The sequence below is a fragment of the Coffea arabica genome, chromosome 2e (genome assembly GCF_036785885.1).
Source record: "Coffea arabica cultivar ET-39 chromosome 2e, Coffea Arabica ET-39 HiFi, whole genome shotgun sequence".
Lineage (NCBI taxonomy): Eukaryota > Viridiplantae > Streptophyta > Magnoliopsida > Gentianales > Rubiaceae > Coffea > Coffea arabica.
In genome coordinates, this window is record NC_092313.1 from 27,651,335 (window position 1) to 27,669,600 (window position 18,266).

The following is an 18,266-nucleotide window of genomic DNA, read 5'->3' on the forward strand; positions in this document are numbered from 1 at the left end:
TAATTACCATTTTATTTCACATTCATCAAATTGTCATATTTTACTGTATATTTTTTTTTTTATAAAATTTTCAAAAATTAGGAATCCAAACTGGTTATTTTTGTCTTCTGCAATTGGCATTTGGTAAAATAAATAAATAAAGAAAAAATTCAAAAACAAGAAATTCGAAAAGGAAAGTCTTAGCCATTAGCAAACGGTAAAAAAAAAAACAAAAATTCAAAAACAAGAAATTAAAAGGAAAGTCTTAGCCATTAGTTAGCAACCAGCATTACGCTGTCGGTGGAGTTCCCGAGTGAGTATATCAATCTCCATCACTCTTATCAACATAAGTAGATAACGTCCCAACAGGATTCAGCCAAAACTTTCGTCGTCCTCTCACGTGCCCGGCATGTGGATGAGAAGCATTCAGTCCTTCGCGCCGTGCGCGTTAGCTTCCCATCTGGCCTCGCTGCCAGTATCCATGTGCTTCTGCTGCATTCTCTCTTCCCGCTGCCTTCTCTCTGCAGCTGCTCTCTCTCTCTTTCTTCTGTCATTCTTTTCTCTTTCTCTTCTTTTTTTTTCTCACAACAATGTTGCTCTGTCACTTATCCGCGTACTCTTCAGACTGGTACAAAGCTTTGTTGCGGTGTGGTATTCCGTTCTGCCAATTCCATTGTCTTCTTACCGCCCAAGGAGCTACCGCCTTCGCTGTTGCCTGCATCGGTCCAGATCTTGTGCCGTTCGTTCGCTTTTCCTCCTCCTCCGTCGCGAGCTTTCTCCTTCTTCCTTTCCAGTGAACTCCGATATTTTCTGTAAGCTTCCTGTTTTCCTCCCCCCTCTGGAGTTCGTATTTTTTCCGTCCCTTGTCCTGGGCTCCTTGGTGGCTACCATAGTCGGCCATACAAAAATTATTTTTTATTTTTCCACAGGATCCGCTTAGGTGATGGCTCTGCAGCAGCAATTTTTGGACCTTAAACATCCAAATTCTGATCTAGATCCAGATCCAGATTTGACAGAGGCTACTTCAGGAGGGCAAAATTATTTTACTGAAGGTGTGCCTGATCGGGATGTTTGGCGTAACGGTTGTGGACAGAAGCTTTTTGCAATGACTTCAAGACAGCCGAAGAAATAATGAAAAGGAGGTAGCTGCCTATATTACTGGTTTAATTCTCCATTTCTCCTTTCTTCTTGTAAGATCTTAAAATCTCTCTTGGACTAAAAAAAATTAATGGAGAACTGCTCAAGAAGTTTTTTTTTTTTAAATTCTCTTTTTGTCATCCTTACTTATGATTTGTTGGCCTTGTCCAATAGCTTCATACTCGGAATTTGCTTGCAATGTTCCTGTTGGAAATTTTCTAATGTTTCAGTTTCATTTTTTATACCTTGTTCTCCTTTTCGTTGACATTAAAGTTGAATTTAATTTGATAATACTTGCATTATTAGGTTCGGTGGAAAGGGTCCTAGACATAAAGTGGACTATGCGCAATATCTGCTAGGCTGCTGTATGGCACTAATATGAATGTTGGTCCAGAATTTTACTTTTTCTCTGTATTAAACCTTCTTTGCTATCTTTGTTCACACACGTATAAGTTGTCACTATCTTTGTCCAAATTTGATTCTTTGACCTTTGTTGCCTGTTAAAAACCGTTTGCTTATTATATGTTTGTCTTGGTTAATCTGAACTTTCTCATTAAAAATTCCCTTCTGTAGTGCAAACTTTTCTCTTCTTTAGCTTTAAGTAGCAGAAATTTTCATTTATAATGACCTTATGTAATATTTGAATTTTCTGTATTCAAATCAAAAGTTTGTTGTCTGTTTTAATATAGGGATGAACATGGGCATCATGAGCATGAATCATATTTTGGCGATCAAGACACTGAAAGTCTGGTCCAGGTAAGAAACAATAGTGAGTTGCATGCGTAAAGTTTTAAACGGGAAAGGCAAAAATAAGGTGAAGAAAAGCAAGGAAGTAAAAGAACAAAACAAAAATTAAATAAATGAAGGAAAAGGGAAATGTATATGTAGCATGACTCTGCATATCTATCAATGCAGTTGATATCATTTTTCTATACTAGAAACCTATGATTGAATGGTGTAGTCCTGCATAGGTGTTGATGTTGTCACCTATTATATATGTGGCATTACTGGGTTTTTTAATTATTTGCAGACAATGGAAACTTTGGTTGCATCTGTTTCATTGGAGTCTAAAAGACTTGCTTTAGAGGATAAATCTGACAAGACAAAAGATCCAAAAAGACCTGCGCCCTCAGCAGGAGGATGTAGAGTTGAAGGTTTTGTACGGGTTAAGAAGGTAGGAATTACACCAATTTGAAGACAACCATACTTGGTATTTTTTCGTTTTGGTATAGCCACGGTGCTGGATTTGATTTCTGTCCAAAACCCTTTATGCTTTAATTTCAAGAAAGAAAATGAAGTTGGCAGTGTAAAACAAGTTAAGACATTTGAGCCACTTGCGTAAATGTAAATTTTGCTTGTTGACTTTTTCTTCATTGAAGATTAGCAGCAATGTCATAGAATTTCCACTTGCTGTTTAGTTTTTCTGTAGTCACCATGTTAAAAAATGATTGCTATATCTTTGTTCACACACGTATAAGTTGTCACTATCTTTGTCCAAATTTGCTTTCCCTCCCCCCTCCTGAAAGTTTCACTGTAGTAAGGTGATTTTTTAATTGCAAAGTGTCTTTAATCGGTAAGTATTTGCTTACCCATTTTTCCTATCTAATCTTATCTGGTCATTTGGTGGCAAGTGGGTTGCAAATTCCTTGGATTTTAACAAAAACTATGATGCAAGTGTGTTTGAAACAACCATAAGGTTGTTTTATAAGGTTTAATGTTTCATGTGTTTTTAGTTTTGTGTTTTCATCTTTTCCTTTGTATAAGTTTTAACATATGAAATTCTTGTCAACTTTTTAAATGGAGGTAGACAAGACATTCATATAACTGGTGGTTATGAATTTTTCATAACAAAATCCAGAGTGGTAGGAGGACTTCTCCGTGCATATGATCTGTCTGGGGATAAGGTTTTCCTTGAAAAGGCTCAGGATATTGCGGATAGGCTACTGCCTACATAGGACACACCTTCTAGCATTCCTTATAACGTTATTAGCTTGGCTCACGGGAATCCGCATAATCCCGGATGGACTGGTGTAAGTTGATACATATGTTAATTTGTTTTCTGTTTCATGAAACATTTAGACTCAAGTTCATTGTCCAACTGTGACTTTTGCTATACTTTTAAGCAAAACAAAATTGTTGTGGGTCCTTTCAAGACTCAGTTGCACGATATAATAATAGCAATACCTGCCACAATAATTATCTGAATATTCCCTGATTCTTCACAATTATATAATGGCAATTGAGCTTTACATTGCTCTTATTAATCCTGGCTTTCTTTACATTTAAATCATGTATCTCCCAATCAACTTCTGTATTTCTACTTCTCTACATGAACTACTTGCATTGTCTCTGCTCATTGTCATGTCTATGCCTTGAGTATACATATGTATGACAAATTGTGTAAAACTTTACCTTTTCTCAGGTTGATAGTATTTTAGCTGATTCTGGTATAGAGCAGCTGGAGTTTATTGCTCTTTCTCAAAGGACTGGAAACCCAAAGTATCGGCAGAAGGTATCCAAAAACTAGCTCCTTACACTTTCAAGTAATTCGCTCGCTCATTCCCCCTTTTCCTTCTTCTGTGCGTCTGAGAGAGACAAAAAGAGATGAACATTTTATGAAAGTTTTAATAGTCAAAGTGTATATTAAGATTTTATGGTGCTCGAACAAGAGAGAATTTTGGCTAAGTTAGATAAGGATAGACCTTTTTTTCCCAATAAGTTTCTAACAGACAGCTGATGATTCATATCCATTACTTTCAGGTGGAGAATGTTATTTATTTCTTAGTAGGACCTTTCCTGCTGATGGTTTGCTTCCCATCTATGTTAATCCCCAGAGGGGCACAACATCCTATTCTACCATCGCTTCTGGGGCTATGGGGGACAAATACAATCTATTCAATATGTTTACATTCCTTAGCAGTACTTGCTCTATAATTATCTCATAATCTATAGATAGCATTTGTTTTTCATTTAGGTCCCTTCAAAATTATCCTCCTGTATATCTCATTTCCATGGCTTTGAAAATATACTTTTTCTTTTCTTTACTTTGTATTATTTGTAATCTGAATAATGGTAAAAGCTCTTCTTTTGGCAGCTTTTATGAATATTTACTTAAGGTGTGGATACAAGGAAACAAAACTGCTTCTGTAAATCATTACAGGTAAACATTGGCATTTCTTTCCTTAGATATATCGATCTTTTCCCAAAAGGCATACTTTCTGCAAATCATTCACATTTCTATTTTAATGTTTGTGTGTGTGTGTGTATGTCTATATATATATATAGACTTGTATCAAAGTGTGTCAGCTATCCTGAGAAAATATAGGTAAAAGAAAAGTCACGTATATGGGATTAGAAAAATGTATTATGAGCTCAAAGCGAGAGACTAATGACATTGAAGTTTAATGTACATATTGCTTATTGCATTGTTGTTGAGCATGGAGTAGATTTCTTTACTTTGTTGTCTTAAGTTCTTTTTCACACTTTGAGATAAACTTAGAATATCCTGGAGAAGTAACTCTTCTCATGAATCTGCAAGCAGAGAAATGTGGGAGACATCAATGAAAGGTCTTTCAAGCTTGGTTAAGAGAACTACCCCTTCATCCTTTGCATATATCTGTGAAAAGATTGGAAATTCCCTAACTGACAAAGGTGACGTGTGAACTTGAAAGATTAAATATCCTAATTGTTTTGTGGAGGAGTAATTATTAATTTATAATATTTGTCTTTCAAAATTATGTGCGGATGGATGATTTAGCATGTTTTGCTCCGGGAATGTTAGTTCTAGGTTCTTCTGGTTATGCTTGTGATGAGTCTCAAAAGTTCTTGTCACTGGCTGAAGAGGTGAATACAGTCTTTAAGAGATTCATAATTTCATGTTCTGTATAGGCCCCCTCAAACAGTTGTCATCGTGAAACTTTGATATAGTGTTGAATGGATGCTTAAGATTGTAGTCTATTAGACAACATTATAGGCTTGTTTAACTCCAACTGTGTTTGCTATTATAGGCCACAAAATTTTCTCAATGAGTAAATAACCAACTCGTGGGATGCTCTTTTTTTTCTTGCTCTATATTATATACTACATTGGTTCCATTTTTGCACCAGAAATGGTTTTGCAAAAAATGCAAGTTGACGGTTGCCATTGACTAGAGGCTTTGTGAGAAACGGCCAAAAAGTATCAACAAAACTTAACTTGTGGAATAACTATACTAAAAAATATACTTTTCTAAATAAATTGTTATTTTTATTACTTCAAAACTGGACAGGGCATTTTATATTTCTATCGCGCGAAGCGCGTTCATGCCTCCTAGTTTCATCATATCAATCCCAACAACTCCACTAGTCGTCTTCTTTTTCTTGCTTCTTAGCAGCAGCTCATTTACAGCTTCTCTATCGCTTTCGTCTTTTCTAAGCCAAAATCAATTCATTATCAATTATTAGTCCTCATTTTTATCTAATTATTTAATTTGCCGGTGTTATTTTATAGTTATGCCCCACCTTTCCCTTTATTACTTATTGCTGGAAAATAGCTGCCCACAGACGCAGACATCTCTCTTGAGAAAAGAGAGAGAAAGAGTTGATGGGCTGTCGGTTTTGAGGTCTGAACTGAACTGGGTCGATTTCAATTCTGTTAGTTCTTGCAGCATTGGAACTCTTTCTCTTATTTCTCAGCTCTGAATTGTGCTAATCGGGTTTGAGATTGAAGGTTTTCTGGCTAGTGATATACTGTAGTGGATAATTTTGTCGGCAGAGATTGCAAGCCGTAAAGCCTAGATCTTGAGGTACGTGTCCTCATTTTCTTTGTTTTTTAGTGATTTGAGATCTGAAGTGTGAATAGTTTAATGGGTAAAGATGCATGTGGGTGTGGGCATTGCTTTGCTAGCTTCATTTAAGTGGGTTATTAGAGAAAATTATGTCAGTAAATGGCAAAATTATTTTCTTTTTTGGTAATGGGATCAGTTGAGGTTGACTGTTGGTTTACTTCATTTAAATGTTGAATGGAAGCTGAAGTTTTGTTACAGAAAGATCAGGGATTGAAAATTAGATTATTTGTATCATTTCAGAAAAAAACTTCGTCGATGTTGCAGATTTTAGTGGAGCGTGATTTTTTTTTAAGTTAACTTTTCAGGTAGGTTTTTTGATTTTTCATCTGATCTGTAATTTGAGGGACTTTTTGTTTAGTTAAAAGAATTTGTAATTTGAGGGACTTTGTTTAGTTAGCAGAGATTATTTTGCTTTGGGAAAGAATTTGAAGGTTCTTGGCATGTGGATTCTGCTCACATTGCGTGAGGATCTGGATTTTTGAGCGCAAATCCAGTGGCTGACATTTGAAGCTATTAAGTCGACCATGGAATCAGAAGGAGAAACTAAGGTTAGTGGTTATTCAACTTAGGAAAAATTGAAACCTTTTTCTTCTGCTGCTCTTAAAAAAATGAAAATGTTTTGTAGGTACTGCATTTTTTAACATTTTCTTGAATTGGAAATGTGTATGTCGTCAATATCAGTTTTTTTTTTAATATAATGTGTATGAAAGTTAATTATCATCTTAGTGAATTTAGATTGGTAAATTTAATGACCGTATTTGAATGCTGGAAAATGTGATGATTTTATTACAGGGGAAGGTCTTGAAGAATTTAGGTGGGCAGGTTTGCCAGATCTGTGGTGATACTGTTGGCAAAACTGTGGATGGGAAGCCATTTGTTGCTTGTGATGTCTGTGCATTCCCTGTATGCAGGCCATGTTATGAATATGAGAGGAAGGATGGAAATCAGTCTTGCCCTCAGTGCAAAACCAGATACAAGAGACATAAAGGTATACTTGGTACAAGATTTTTATGGTTCATGTATGATTGCTGAAAGCTTGATAATGGGACTGAAGGTGTACCTTTACTAGAGAGATGGATGATTTGAAGTGCATTCACAGAACTAGAATTCATATAGAAATGAGGGAATTCCGAAAGTATTTTAGCAATTGATAAACAACACATCTTTTTCCATAATTGGCGTTGTTTTTGGCAGAATAACACAGTTGAAAAATTGATATTGCACCTTATGTTATAGAATATCAAGCAAGTTGTCATATGTGGATTGTCTATTGATTTTTGGCATAATACAATTGATTTTGCTAATTTTGTCCATTCCTACTTTGACTGTGTTCATATGTGGATTGTCTATCAAGATCAAGATATTGACTTTCTCATCACCTGATGTCTGACATTGCTAAATTTGTCAAACTGCAGGAAGCCCTGAAATTGATGGTGATGGAGAGGAGGATGGTTCTGCTGATGATAATGTAAGTGATGTTCGTTACTCTGCAGAAACTCAAAATGAGAAGCAAAAGGTTGCCGAGCGCATGTTGAGCTGGCATATGACTTACGGATGTGGTGAAGATGTTGAGTTACCGAAATATGATAAAGAAGTATCCAACAATAACATTCCTTTGCTAACAAATGGAACAGATGTATGTTTTTGGATTCTTATTTTGCACTTGGTGCCTGAATTTTTTAGCACAAGCAGACTAATCTTTAGTAACACTTGATTTTTAGGTTTCTGGGGAGTTGTCTCAAGCATCTCTTGGACGCCTGTCAATGGCATCGCCAGGCCATCCTGGTGGTGTTAAACGCATCCATCAGCTTCCTTACGGGTCTGACATGAATCAATCACGTAAGCTCTCTTTGTTTGTTGAGTATCATCTTAGTTTATGCCATGGCCTTTACTTGTTATTGGAATCTCAAGAATGTATTTTGTTATGTGCAGCTAATATACGGGTTGTGGATCCTGTAAGAGAGTTTCGTTCTCCAGGGTTGGGAAATGTTGCCTGGAAAGAGAGAGTGGATGGATGGAAAATGAAGCAGGAGAAGAACGTTGTTCCGATGACCACTAGCCATCCTCCTTCTGAAAGAGGAGTGGGAGATATTGATGCGAACACAGATGTGTTGGTGGATGATTCTCTACTGTGAGTTCTGACCGAAGTTGTTTATCCTACTAGTCGTGTGTCGGTGCAAGTATATTATTAACAGGTATCTTGGGAGGAAAACATCTAGTCACTGTATTATGAGTGACCAACTAGTATTTATAGGAGTACAAACCTAACAAACTATTTACAAGAATACCCTTACTAATTTATTATCTACAAGAATACTTATATTCTCTTAACACTCCCCCTCAAGTTGGAGCATATATATCATAAGCACCCAACTTGTTACAAATGTATTTCACCCTAGAGCCCCTTAAACTCTTGGTAAACACATCAACCAATTGATCTACAGACGGTACATGAGATGTCTTGATGACCCCGTCAAGCAATTTCTCTCGAATGAAATGACAATCAACTTCAATATGTTTTGTCCTTTCATGAAACATTGGATTAGACGCAATATGAACAGCCACCTGATTATCACACACTAAATTCATAGGCTGTTTATGCTCAAACCCAAGTTCCAGTAACATGCTCTTTAACCAAACCAACTCACACACAGTGTGAGCCATAGCGCGGTATTCAGATTCTGCACTTGATCTGGATACAACTGTTTGCTTCTTACTCTTCCACGACACTAAATTACCACCAACAAACACACAATATCCTATAGTCGATCTTCGATTTGAGGCAGAATTAGCCCAATCTGTATCACTATATCCTTCAATATCAGTGTGTCCATGATTTTGATACAGCAACCCTTTTCCAGGAGCACTCTTAAGATACCTGAGAATCCGTATAACAGCATTCCAATGACTAGTACGAGGGGTATCAAGAAATTGACTCACAACACTCACTGCAAACGAAATGTCAGGTCTTATTACAGTGAGATAATTTAATTTACCCACAAGTCTTCGATATTGCTTAGGATCATCAAGTAATGCACCTTGATCTCTTGCTAATTTCACATTGGGATCCATAGGAGTATCCACAGGTCAGCAACCTAACATCCCAACTTCACTCAACATATCAAGTACATATTTTCTTTGACATAAATAAATCCCATATTTAGACCGAGCTACCTCAATACCCAAAAAATACTGTAGATGATCTAAATCCTTTGTCTGAAAGTTTGCCTGCAGATTGGATTTAAGTTTCTGGATCTCCACAACATCATCACCTGTAATCACAATATCATCCACATAAACAACTAATAAAATTTTACCAGCATTAGAATGCCGATAAAATACAGAGTGATCTACTCCACATCTTGTCAGACCGAACTTCATGACAACACTACTAAACCGGCCAAACCAAGCCCTCGGAGACTGTTTCAATCCATATAAGGATTTTTTTCAAACGACAAACCAATCGCGGATTCTCCCCCTGAACAACAAATCCAGGAGGTTGTTCCATATATACCTCTTCTTCCAAATCTCCATGCAGAAATGCATTTTTCACATCCAACTGATGCAATGGCCAATTATAAGTTGTTGCCAAAGAGATAAGAAGACGAACAGAGGTAATCTTTGCAACAGGAGAAAATGTTTCTAAGTAGTCCACTCCATACACCTGAGTAAATCTTCTAACTACCAGACGAGCCTTCAATCTATCAATAGAACCATTAGGCTGCACTTTTATAGTGTACACCCATTTACAACCAACAAAAGGCTTACCTGAAGGACGAGGGACAAGATCCCAAGTACCATTTTGTTCCAAAGCAGACATCTCTTCTTGCATAGCTAATTCCAACCAGGATGATTAAGAGCATAGGTAATAGATTTAGGAATGGAGATAGAATCAAGGGAAGCAACAAAAGAAGAATATGACATAGAGAGACGAGAATAAGAAACAAAATTAGAAATAGGATGGGAAGTACAATGTCTCTTACCTTTGCGTAAAGCAATAGGAAGATCTAACTCAGAGGAGGGCGTCATACCTGGATTTGAAGATTGAGAGTTAATTGGTGAAGTGCGTGGCATATCAGGAACTCTCTCAACCATGGAACGACGAGAGTAAACTTGAAGATGAGGATGAGATAATCGAGCTATGGAATCTGGTAGACTAGATAACTCAGGAAATAAAGGGGAAGGGACTGGTAAAATAGGAGAAGAAAAAGAGGGACACTGGTTTAACTCACAAGACATACCTTGCTTCATAAAATAAGGAGTGGATTCAAAGAAAGTAACATCAGCACAAGTGAAAAAACGATTTAAAACTGGACTGTAACATCTATACCCCTTTTGCGCTCGTGCGTATTCTAAGAAAATACATTTAATGGCACGCGAATCTAATTTATCCACCCCGAGAGCAAGCTAATGAACAAAACACACACACCCAAAAATATGATGAGGTAATTTAAACACAGATTCATGAGGAAAAAGAACGGAGTGAGGTAATTGGCCTCCAAGAATATTAGATGGCATGCGATTAATTAAATAACACGCAGTTAGAACTGCATCACTCCAAAATTGTTTGGGCACATTCATGTACAACATAAGTGTCCGAGCAACCTCGATTAAGTGTCCAATTTTTCTTTCAACAACTCCATTCTGTTGTGGAGTGTGAGGACAAGAGAATTGATGAATAATACCGGACTTAGTCATGAAGATATTAAAAGGAGTGGAAAAATATTCTTTCGCATTATCACTGCGAAGTATACGTACAGGCACACCAAATTGATTCTTTATTTCTGTAACAAATGCACAAAAAAGGGAATATAATTCTGAACGATTTTTCATTAAATAAAGCCATGTAACTCTTGAAAAATCGTCAACAAAGATTACAAAATATTTAAAACCTAACTTGGAAGCGACTCGACTAGGACCCCAAACATCAGAATGAACTAGCTTAAAGGATTCAGAAACCCGTTTATTGACTCTAGGAGCAAAAGAAACACGATGATGCTTTCCTAACTGACAAGACTCACATTCTAACGAAAACAACTGACTCAAAGTAGGAACCAACTTTTTCAAATTTTGTAAAGACGAATGACCCAAACGACAGTGAATTTCAAGAGGAGAAACAGTAGCAGGACATGCAATCGGACCATTGAAGTTAAGAAAATAAAGACCATTATGCTCATGCCCTCCACCAATCGTTCTCTTTGTCTTCAAATCCTGAATGACAACGAAATCAGGAGAAAAAATAACTGAGCACTGTAGAGATTTAGTGAACTTACTAACAGACATTAAATTAAAGGGCAAAGTGGGTACGTAAAGAACAGAAGACAACGGAAGAGATGGGTTAACTTCTACAGTGCCTAGTCCTTTAACTTTAGTGGTAGATCCATCAGTTAAAGTAACATGAGGAAAGGAAGTAGACTCTTGAAAATTAGAAAATTTTTTAGAGGTACCTGACATATGATCAGTAGCTCCGGAGTCAATAATCCATGAGTCATTACCTTTTTGTGCTAAAGAAGCAGAGGGAAGAGATGCGTGACTTGTAGCTTGGTACTGTAAGAATTTAACATACTCTTCCTCGGATATAGTAACAGTTTTCTGAGACCCATGTACTGAAGAACTTGATTCAACTTGATCAATGGTAACCTCATTAGCAAAACTTTCAACCATAGCGAATATCACTTCAAATAAAAGAAAAGGTCAAAACTCGAGACGAACAGTGCTGCGTGAACAGTTCGCAGTGAACAGTAACGGTGCGAACAGTGCCGCCGTGAACAATACTCGTGAACAGTATGTCGTGAACAGTAACGGTGTGAACAGTGCCGCGGTGAACAGTACTGCGTGAACAGTATTTTTGCTAGATGTTTACCCCTAACCCTAGGACTTTTGCTCTGATACCATGTTAACAGGTATCTTGGGAGGGAAACATCTAGTCACTGTATTATAAGTGACCAACTAGTATTTATAGAAGTACAAACCTAACAAACTATTTACAAGAATACCCTAACTAATTTATTATCCACAAGAATACTTATATTCTCTTAACATACATAATTAGCATGTCTTTGCTAAACAAAAACAGGATGATGCTTAAGCATGTTCTTTGGTATCCAAATTGCTATCAATTGTGGGGATGTGTATGGCCTTTTCCTTTATCCTAGTTTATCAATGTGTCTGCTAGCGAAAATTAAAAACTGTTTTAATTGCATATGATGCTTTTCTATGCTGTAAGATATGTTGCACTCTGATTTCATTTTGCCTCTTGCTTGTCCTTCTGAGCAAATTCTGGTCCTTTGATGTTTTGTTATGATAACAGTTAGCAATTGATTTTTTTTTATTACTTGTGATGACAGGAATGATGAAGCTCGTCAGCCTCTTTCGAGAAAGGTTTCTATTCCGTCATCCAGGATTAATCCTTACAGGATGGTTATTGTCCTCCGGCTAGCTATTCTTTGCATTTTCTTGCACTACCGAATAACAAATCCTGTGTCCAATGCGTATCCTCTTTGGCTGATGTCTGTGATATGTGAGATTTGGTTTGCTATCTCTTGGATTTTGGATCAGTTCCCGAAGTGGCTTCCTGTGAATTGAGAAACATACCTTGACAGGCTTGCACTTAGGTCAGACCATCTCTATTTGTTTGCATCATTTATTCTTTTCTAGAATCTTCTAGGTTCAGTATTTTCGATATTGGCCTGTCTCTCAGTTGTTAAAGTGGCAAATTCTGTTATGTGTAACAGATATGATCGTGAAGGGGAGCCATCTCAATTAGCTGCTGTTGATATTTTTGTCAGTACTGTTGATCCTCTGAAGGAGCCTCCTCTTGTTACAGCCAATACTGTCCTGTCCATTCTTGCAGTTGACTATCCAGTTGACAAGGTGTCATGCTATGTCTCCGATGATGGTGCAGCTATGTTGACATTTGAAGCTCTATCAGAAACATCAGAATTTGCAAGAAAATGGGTTCCTTTCTGCAAAAAGTACAGCATTGAACCAAGGGCTCCAGAGTGGTATTTTACCCAGAAGATCGATTATTTGAAAGATAAAGTTCACCCTTCATTTGCGAAAGATCGTAGGGCCATGAAGGTAGGAGCAACACTTGGTAAAATTAAGTTTTTCTTGCTCTTTTGGTGCTTGCTTACTTTAACATTATATTGTCTGCTTGTTCTGTAGAGAGAGTATGAGGAGTTCAAAATACATATCAACGCGCTAGTTGCTAAAGCCCAGAAAGTTCCTGAAGAAGGATGGATCATGCAAGATGGTACACCTTGGCCTGGAAATAACACTAGGGATCATCCAGGCATGATTCAGGTATCCTTTTTCTTCGTTTTAATATTTTGTCAGCTCGGTCCATGTAACATGTTAATTAAAAGCTTTTAAGTCAATTTTTCTTTATTTGGCTTTCCTATTTTGTGGTCTTTTTGTCCTCTATGTTGAGATTTTTTTTTTTGGTTTTTTTCATTTGCTGTTAGTGGGGTGGGTGTTGGGGGGAGGGGGAGGAGGGCACAAGTAACAGTTGTTAGCCTTTTGGTCAGGCTTCATGGGTTAAGATGGGGGATGGCTTTATGGAATTGGAGCTGTTGTTTGCTTGATTTTTATGTATTATGCACCAGGAAGTTGAGTTGTCATAGTGTGTTTACTTGCTTCAGTTTATTTCTGTTTTCCTTCATTATTAACAGGTTTTCTTGGGGCAAAGTGGAGGTCTTGACAGCGAGGGTAAATAACTGCCTAGATTAGTCTATGTTTCTCGTGAGAAGCGTCCAGGCTTCCAACATCACAAGAAAGCTGGTGCTATGAATGCTCTTGTAAGCAAATGAGTAATTGTCTGATTCTCCTTCTGTCCTCGTCTTGGCACTTCTATTGAGTTATGATCCGCATTTTCCTGTAGGTTCGTGTTTCTGCTGTTCTTACAAATGGACCTTTCTTGTTGAATCTTGATTGTGATCACTATGTAAACAACAGCAAGGCTTTGCGAGAAGCAATGTGCTTTCTGATGGATCCCAACCTTGGAAAATATGTTTGTTATGTTCAATTTCCACAGAGATTTGATGGTATTGATAGGAGTGATCGTTATGCAAATCGAAACACTGTGTTCTTTGATGTGAGTTTTTCATTACTTGTTAACTTTATCTTTTTCTTTTCTCTATGACTTCCATTTTTCATATAAAGTTTTATGTTCAATTTCCACAGATTTGATGGTATTGTGAGTGTTTTTTTTTTCCATCCACTGAAAATAATTCTTTATCTATGTTCATTAGATAAACTTGAGAGGTTTGGATGGCATTCAAGGACCAGTTTATGTGGGTACTGGATGTGTCTTTAACAGAACAGCTCTGTATGGTTATGAGCCTCCTCACAAACCTAAGCACAAAAAACCAGGTCTATTTTCTTCTTGCTTCGGTAGATCAAAAAAGAACAGTTCTAAGTCAAGTAAGAAGGGATCGGACAAAAAGAAGTCTAGCAAGCATGTTGATCCTACTGTGCCCATCTTCAGCTTGGAGGATATAGACTATAGAGGAAGGAGTTGAAGGTACAATACTGGTTACTGGATGTGTTATGCTTGTGCTATATGAAAAGATGACTGCTTTATAACATCTGATTTGGTTTCTTACCTTGAATGTATATTTATATAGATGCAGAGACGGAAACTCATGAACATATGCACACACTCCATTTGTTCCCCTCTGCCTCTCTCTCTCTCTCTCTCCATACTTAGTTTCATGCATGTGCATTCTTGATAGAGATTGGAAAGAACTTATATTTTACTATGTTAAATGAAGCTTATCAAGGATATGTACAAGATCTGATTTCTGGAATAGTTTTCATGATTAAGTCGTGGGGGATGGTGCAGATATGCTTTTCCATATCGTTGTTTTTTTTTAATTGTAGAAACAATACATGCAATGAGCTTAATATATTTGACAAGCTTGTGTGGCATTTATGAAGTTACGCCTACAGTCAACTTCCTATTTTCCTGCTACCTTTTGTTGTCGTTGTTTTTCTTCTTTTCTTTTCCTTTTCTTTGTCCCCTCTTCTCCAAGGATCAAGAAATTGTAAGATGCCTGTTTAAAGCTGATTACTTTGCTGGTAAGAGCTGGTTTGTGGGCTTCTATGTTTGGACCTCGTGTGTGTACATTGGAACTAGTTTCAATAGATGTAAAACTGATTTAAGTTTGAATCTTGTTTATTACAATATCACTGTGAGTGTATTTTGGCACAAATCCTTCTCAGATGTCCACTTCACCTTAGCAGTTTTAATACTGCTAAATATCTCTTTGATGACTCTATGAAATTTTTGTTCTCTTGAAAGAATTTCATACTCTCTCAAAAGATCTACTTGACGTCATCTAGAGTGTCATCTTTCTTTGAACTGGTTTTTAATATTGACAAGTTCTGACCCTATGATTGTTTTGCGATGGTAATAGGTGCTGGATTTGATGATGAGAAGTCACTGTTAATGTCATAAATGAGCCTTGAGAAGAGATTTGGTCAGTCTGCCGTTTTTGTTGCTTCAACTCTTATGGAGAATGGTGGTGTCCCTCAGTCTGCTACACCAGAGACACTTCTCAAAGGAAGCAATTCATGTGATTAGTTGTGGATATGAGGATAAAACAGAATGGGGAAGTGAGGTATTGTTGAATTTGCTAATTAATGTTGAAACTGTTTGAATTGTTTTATAAATGTTTCTTTGAATCTGTGGACAAACATAAGTATAATAGTTTTGCTGAATTAGAATTTTTAATTGCGTTCGCTCATCTATCAACATAGATATGTGGTTTCAGCGAGTCTGAAAACAAATTTTAGTTACCTTGCACCGTAGGAAAGTCTTGAGAAGAATAAAAGTCATTCAAGGAACTCTAAATCGTTCCTGAATATTGAAGGGTTCTAGTTCTCATATAGATGTTTACTGGGAATGTAGTTTATACGAGATTCGTTCGTAAACCACACAATAAGCCCAAATCTGTAGTTTATATTTATATATGAAATAAATCAGTAATTCATGTTGAAGCCCAAATCTGCTCAATAGATAAATCTAAACCAAACCTCTACCTAGGTTATGTACAATGAAGCCTTTTTTTTTTTTTTTTTCTGAATTAAACATACTCTACAAACTACGACAAAGTAACTTTGATCACTTCCACATTGCATTCATCTTTTTTGAATGCACCAATCTGTTTCCATGAACTTTAGTTACTCATTTTTTATTGTACTATTGAACATGAGAAATGTTGACCTCTTTCCCTTCACATGCCCTTCCTGATTATCATGACATGTTTGGCACAACTTTTGATCAACTTTATGTTCTGCACATGAGATTAATCATTCTTTTTACTCAATGTTGCCGTCTCTGCAGATTGGGTGGATTTATGGTTCCGTCACAGAAGATATTCTCACAGGATTCAAGATGCATGCCCGTGGCTGGCGTTCAGTTTACTGCATGCCTCAGAGGCCCGCATTCAAGGGGTCAGCTCCAATCAATCTTTCTGATCGTCTGAGCCAGGTGCTTCGATGGGCTTTAGGATCCGTGGAAATTCTTTTCAGCCGGCATTGCCCCATATGGTATGGGTATGGTGGAAGGCTGAAGTGGCTAGAGAGATTTGCATATGTCAATACAACCATTTACCCAGTCACTGCCATTCCTCTCCTTATCTATTGTACTTTGCCTGCTGTCTGTCTACTTACTGGGAAGTTTATTATTCCACAGGTTTGTGCTGTCTACCTTTTTTGTTGTATTTTTTTGGCTTTCAATTACTACATAATGTCAGTAGTTATTCTGTTCAGAAATTACTTTTGTACTGTGCTACTAATGGAAAATTCCATAGTCGATTGCATTCAAGTCAATATGTGGTGGCATTTAGCTGGTTGCTATTCTGAAAGTGTTCCATATATGGATCTTTGCTTTTGATTTCTTCCTCACCGCCTTTCTGTGTGTTATAAAGGAAAAGATATTCCATGTCACCGTTTACCATGCTAGAGTTCAGCTTTGCTATTAGCACTTGATTTAAATTGAGAACAGCATTTGATATTGGCATCTCAGGCATCTGAAAAGGAAAGTTCATGAACATTATTTTGTCTAACTTATTGAATCTCATTTTTGTTGCAGATTAGTAACTTTGCCAGCATATGGTTTATATCCCTCTTTCTTTCAATCTTTGCCACTGGTATTCTTGAGATGCGTTGGAGTGGTGTCGGCATTGATGAATGGTGGAGGAATGAACAGTTTTGGGTCATTGGTGGTGTGTCTGCTCATCTCTTCGCTGTCGTCCAAGGGTTGCTCAAGGTGCTTGCTGGAATTGATACCAACTTCACAGTCACATCCAAGGCATCAGATGAGGATGGCGATTTTGCAGAACTCTACATGTTCAAATGGACAACCCTTCTGATACCCCCCGCAACTCTCCTCATTGTAAACTTGGTTGGTGTTGTTGCAGGCATTTCCTATGCAATCAACAGTGGATACCAGTCTTGGGGTCCCCTCTTTGGAAAGCTATTCTTTGCCTTCTGGGTGATCGTTCATCTCTATCCTTTCCTCAAAGGTTTGATGGGTCGCCAAAACCGGACACCTACCATTGTGGTCGTGTGGTCAATCCTTCTTGCTTCCAGCTTCTCTTTGTTGTGGGTGCGGATTGATCCCTTCACCACCAGAGTTACTGGCCCGGATGTTGAGCAGTGTGGAATTAACTGTTAATAAATCGAGATCTCGAACAACAAACTTCATTCCAGACAAACCCTTTAGTGAATAAGGGGTTGGTTTTTATTGGCCAGGCTTGGCCGTGTACCTGTTTTGTCTGTGAAGTCATACATTTTGTGCAGAAATTAGTAGTAATATACACTGTTCCAAAGATGTGCCATGAACAGACGAGTAAATTTTGTTGGTTAAGCTTTCTTGAAAGGAGAGATTGCCCAGACCTGTTTATTGTATTTGTTTTTCTAAGCCCACTTCATACCCAACTGATAGTAAGCACCCTTGTAATTTAGTGCATGCACTAGGCAGTTCATTTATTCAGTAATGTAAAGTCATTCATTTGTTCAGCAGCTTTTGCTTTATTTTGCTATGTAAAATTGCAATTTTAAAATGTTATGAGCAGTTTATTTTGTATTTCAGAGTAACCTAAACTTGGCAGCTCAAAATATACAAAATTTAGCGAGACATCAACTAACATAACTAATAATATATAGTTAACCAGGGTGCTTCAGGGGGTGAAGTTAAACTCTTGTCAACTGGATTACTGTCGGGTGAACTTTACTTCAGGAATCTTGACAGAATCTCACTCTTGTTTTGCAATATGCTACTACGTTTTCAAGCAGTTCTATGCCCATTGAGGAATCT

General features: G+C 37.3%; 1 pseudogene; it reads left to right on the top strand.

Annotated features, from left to right (window-relative positions):
* The first annotated feature begins 344 nt into the window (after positions 1-344).
* LOC113732244 (cellulose synthase A catalytic subunit 3 [UDP-forming]-like) lies at positions 345-17,968 on the top strand (annotated as a pseudogene).
* Positions 17,969-18,266: the final 298 nt, after the last annotated feature.